Consider the following 6,000-nt stretch of genomic DNA (forward strand, 5'->3'; position numbering starts at 1 on the left):
AGAATAGATTTGAAGAAATTTTGCATTACTGATCTTGCTTACCAACAGATCCTCTGCAGTAAATGGGTGCCGTGAGAATGAGAGTCTGAACAACTGATAAAAACATTACAAGAAGTAATCCACATGGTTCAAATTCTGTTAAGTGAAAATCTGTTTGTAATAAACAAATTTATTATGAAAATTCTGGCTTATGGACAAAATACCAGTAACACTTCCTACACTAAAAATATTCATCCCCCGTTGTCCTCCCAAAATCTAACAACATATTTGTTTAACACTGATTTGGACTGTTTTCGTTTGTAACAAGCAAAAAAGACATTGTGATGTTTTTATCAGCTTTTTCGACTCTCATTCTCGCGGCACCCATTCACTGCAGAGTAGAAATCTGACATAGAAGAGAAGAAATGAATAAAGTTGTTATTTTTGTTTTTCTTTGCACACAAAAAGTATTCTCATAGCTTCATAAAATTAAGGTTGAGCCCTGATGTCACATGGACTATTTTATCAGTGTCCTTACTACCTTTCTGAGTCTTGAACATGTCAGTTGTGTTGCTGTTTTTGTTCAGAAGTTCAGAAAGCTTTCGATTTCATCAAAAATATCTTAATTTGTGTTTCAAAGATGAAGGTGAAGGTGATTAATGACTGACTTTTCATTTTTGAGTGAACTATCCCTTTAAATAAAAGCAGATAATACACAAACTAAATTCCCCCACTGCAATTTTCATTCTTATTATGCCATTCGCCATGCTCTAAATATGAGCGGAGCTTGATACAGTAACACATTCCTCCACTAAGCAGTTGCCAAGCCGCTTATAGGGAACAGTACAAAACCATATACAATGTGTTATTTAACTTAAATATCATGGAAAGAATAATCTTTCCCAGATAAAGATCCAATACATCTCAAATATAGATTAGGGAGTGTTTTTTATGATGAAACTAGAGATATATCCAGTGCTCTGGGTTCATCCCATCTTAACAGCTTTTTGGAACAAGCCGTTTGTCCTCTCTCTCCCCCCCTTACATGTAGCATCCAGATCCCTTCATTTTTCCCTAAGCGTAAGTCTCAATCAAACTTGCTCTGTGCCTTATTTTTTTTAATACAGAGTCTCGGCAGATTAATCGGGTTGCTGAACTGAGCATCAGCAGCTGCTCCTTATCCTTATCATCGCTGTAACGACCGGCCAGCCGTCGCCTCCCACAGAATCCTGCGGGGACCTGAATTAATACTCGGTATAATTCCACACAATCCCAAGAAAAAAAATCTCATCCTGCTGCCAGGCCACTTGACTCGTGTGTTCCAGCGGGCTCTGGATGGCACCAGCAATCTCTGTAATCAGTCACTAAGCCCCTGCGCTGCTCAGTTCAACTGCTTCTTCAGAGCGTTTAAAAAAAGAGCAGAGCTGGGGTGCATTGTGTGTCAAACATGTATGTTTATCCTGTCCACTAATTAAAATGGGGTCGCTTAACATGGCTTATATGTAGATACATGAATACACATGCAAACAAACACACATATGCAGCATGATTACCAAAAAACATTCGAAAAAAATAAATTAATCCATTAAGATGTATCAAACAATTAAAGTTAAAAAGAGCAATATCTGCTCATTTAGTAAAAGACAATAATTACTGTTATAACTTTGAATGAACAGAAAATGTAATATAGTATTATTTGATAAAATTGTAAAACTAAAAAAGATATTTCTATTATTTAAACTTAATAATTATGAAATAAATAATTATTTATTTCTGCAATTTATTGTGGATGCTGGATGCTTTTAAAGCCAAGTTTCCATATCAAAAACGTCATAAGAAAGTAAAAAAAAAAATTGGTTTGAAAAATATTGTCTGCACATTATTATATTAGTTGCATTTACACTACCAGTCAGAATTTTTTTAACATTAAGATTTTTTGTTTTTTAAAAATAAAAAATAAAAAAAGGATCTCCTGCTCACCAAGCCTGCATTTATTTTATCCAAAGTTCAGCAAAAACAGTAAAATTGTGAAATATTTTTACTATTTAAAATAACTGTTTTCTTTTTGAATATATTTTAAAATGTAATTTATTTATGTGATTTCAAAGCTGAATTTTCAGCATCATTACTCCAGTCTTCAGTGTCACATGATCCTTGATTTGCTGTTCAATAAACATTTATTATTATTCTTATGTTGAAAACATGTTTTTCAGGTTTCTTGATCAATAGAAAGTTCAGAAGAACAGCATTTATCTGAAACAGAAATCTTGCTAAATAAAATGATTACTTTTTGTAGAATTTCTTTCCCCTGACTGCAAGCTTTTGAATGGTATAGTGTATAATGTTACAAAAGCTTTTTATTTCAAATAAATGCTGATCTTTGGATCTTTTATTCATCAAAGAATAATAAATGTTTCTTGAACAGCAAATCAGCATATTAGAATAATTTCTAAAGGTTCATGACACTGATGACTGGAGTAATGATGCTGAAAATGTACCTTTGATCACAGGAATAAATTACATTTTAAAATATATTCAAACCAAACATTTTTATTTTAAAAAGTAAAAATATTTCACAGTGTTACTGTATTTCAGATCAAATAAATGCAGGCTTGGTGAGCAGAAGAGACTTCTTTAAAAAACATTAAACATCTTAGTGTTCAAAAACTTTTGACTGGAAGTGTATATTGTTTAAAAAAAATCGTTTTAAAGACAATATTACACTGACAATGCTCCGTAATGTCAAGTGCAAGTAGAGATAAATATTAAGTAAATATTTAATGACTACAATATTTATTTCTCACTAGAAATCAAAAAAATTAAACTACTGAACTGCACACATATGATTGTAGGATATCAGAGCAAATGCAGGATAAACTGACCAGATGAAGGCATTTTAGAAGCCAAGATATTATGCAAACATTGCATTTGTACAAAACCATGATTTAGTGGTTGATACAGTATTTCTTATATATTTTTTGGCCTTGATTTTTGTTAAATTTGGACTTCAAGTTTCCTCAATAGTGCTAGTACTTACGAGTGCTTATCAAACATCAAAACTAAAACTTGGATATAGTAAAAAGTAAATAGTTCCCAGCAGTGTTTATGCTGACTGTAAAGCTTTAAAGTCTATATGTGCATTAGACAGCAGGTATATGTTATATGTGCAAAGACAAACAGGCTATATATCTGACCTAAATGTATATGTCTCCTGGTCAGGAGGAAGTGAAAATGAGAGTGTGGCTTTGTGTCTCGTCTCTCCACTGCGACATAATCAGAGCCCCAGATTTATGAGCAACCAGATCCCTCCTGAGGCTTAGTGCTGTAAACAACTTGGATCAGGCCACAGATTTAAGAACATGAACCACTTGCACTTGGTACTTTTGGTCAAAGAAGATTAGACATGACAATTTTTAATTTGTTTCGGAATCCGTTTTATAAGACGATAATGCCTCCAGTGTCTTTTTATAGCAGAGGGGCTGATATTCTTATAAGAAGAACCCAAATCAGCGTTCGAGCAATCAGAGATGAGAACCACAAGAGATGAGGATCATGGGAATCGCTGGCACTTTACAAATTAATCTGGTGCAAATTAAGAATCCTGCATCGATGCTGTTTTTGCGCAAATGAAACTTTAAATCTGTACCACACAAATAAAAACGCCATCACACATTGATGAACAAATAAATAAATTCATTGTAAATATAAAATGTAAAATTATATTCATATATAAAATTAATAATATAGAATTAAAATATACTATATAACATATATAATCTAATGCATATTCAAGCATGTATAAACACACATTTTGGATCAAATTTCCTTCTGACATGAAAAAACAGAATTCCGCCATGAATAACAGAGAGTATGATCTGCAAAAGTAAGGCTGCTTTAGTCTGTCCTGAGACGCCCATGATAACTTATCTTGTAAACTTGAATCTCTGATCCATGCAGACAGAATTATTCAGGCCTGGCGTGTATTTAAACATGGCAAATCTCTCAGGGACCTTTCCCAGCTTTGCCCTCTGTCTCATAAACATTTTCTTATCCCGCGTGAGCAGGAGCTGACATCCGATGAGTTTTTCATTAATAAGACTGGACTTAATCGCACGTAAACAGGAAAAAACACAAAACGACAATGACAATAATAATCATATTTCTGCAAGGATAAGGCAAGGAGAATAATCTTGGCGTGACACGAATGTAATCCCGGCTCTAGCACATTGTCTGTGAGGATCTAAAGCCCACACATGCATACAAAACCGCCTAAATGCTGAGCAACAATTAAACTCTGCTAATGAGAAAAAAGTGTATGTCAGCAGCAGTTTCAATTATAAATATGGGTTTCAAAATAAATAGTGCTCTGTATGCTTAATTAGTCCCCTGCCGGAATGAAAGAATGATCTCTCTTTAACCGCCCCATATGACATTATGACGCCTGTAAGAAACATAATTCAGATATCAAATGAAAGGCCTCAAATCTGCCAAAACATCTTATCGTGAGCCCTAATATCTGGGCTGGGGTACTTCTGAATAGCTGTTGTCAGGCATGTTTTTGGCCACTGCCTGGCAACTAAGTGCAACTGATGAGATGTTTGACCTTGCCATCTTGCACCCAAAATTGTGCGGCTGACAAAGACGTGACTGCAGCTCCAGTGTATAGATTTCCATTTGGGGTTCAATTAGAATGAGATGTGTCTGTCAATAAGGAAATGGGTTTTCAAGCACCAACACAATGAAAGTTTAATATACTTTTCATTTTTGATTGTTTGTTTGTTTGTTTTCCATACATTATGTGTCCTGATTATTACATTTTTTTCTGAGCAAATGATTTACAGAAGATACCCACTAAAATGTCATTCAGTGTGACAATAGTATATCTGTTCAAGCATATTCAGAACCAGAATCATTGACATTAAAAAACATTAGAGGTCACAGAAGCCCCTCGAAACTAATTGGCCTAAATGTCATTTTAAATATTTAAAGATTTTTGCTATAGAGTGTTTTCAGGATGCGTCATCAACTGGTCATATTGGCGGCAATGAATGTAAACAATGCCACTGAACCGAACGAAACTAGCATATTTTGCTGATTATTGCTGCAAGAAAATGGTCAATTATTGTCATGTTTTGGGCTGTACTAATCGGTCAGACCGGGAAAAAATCATTAGGAGTACTATAGACCTCCAAAATCAAGGAGAAGAGTGCAAAAAACACTCTGAGGAACAAAAGGCGTTTGTGGTTGTCCAAACTGAACCATGATTTCCAGGGCAAGAATCTTGACAACATTTGTGTTCGTTCTTATAATTTCCGGTCAGAAAGGTGAAATTTTAGGCTAATATCATAATTAATACTGCTCGTATGTATCTTTACCATCTATTAACTTTAGTTTGTCGAACTGTTGCACACTTACCTGCTTACTAAGTCTACCTCTATATGATTTAGCAGCTTCCACACGTTTTTTTTTTCTGTGGTTTGGACAGCATTAGCAGAACAACATATTCAGTAGTACATTAACCATGCAATCCATACTGTTCTTTACATCCAAATATCACCAATATGGCCGTGCATCCAGGTACCTGACCAAATCATGACATAAGGGCATGTAAGTGCAAGTGTCATCAAAGTTTAACACAAATATTGGTCCCAGACGCAGAGATTTACTTTAAATTTCACCAAGCTGATTACTCACTAAAAGCTTCCACAGATCATGTTTTCATGCCATCTCAAGTCTTATTTTGACTTAAAGTGGATATATCTAAGTGTGTGAGTTGTTTACTTCCTTTTTTTAAATTAGTCTTTCCATTAATGCCATTATATTTTTCATTCAGACTGATTTGTGAACGCCAAACGTGCACAAACACAAGACATAAGACATAACCAGTCATATCCAATCATATCACGATGGAGGCATTGCCTCCACTTATGTGACATCCCCATTCATTCTCAATTACCCCCCACCAAACTCACAGCATGCTTTGTTAAAGGCAAGGCAAGGCAACCACAAAACCTGGACCAC

Source organism: Garra rufa, chromosome 22 (genome assembly GCF_049309525.1).
Source record: "Garra rufa chromosome 22, GarRuf1.0, whole genome shotgun sequence".
NCBI lineage: Eukaryota > Metazoa > Chordata > Actinopteri > Cypriniformes > Cyprinidae > Garra > Garra rufa.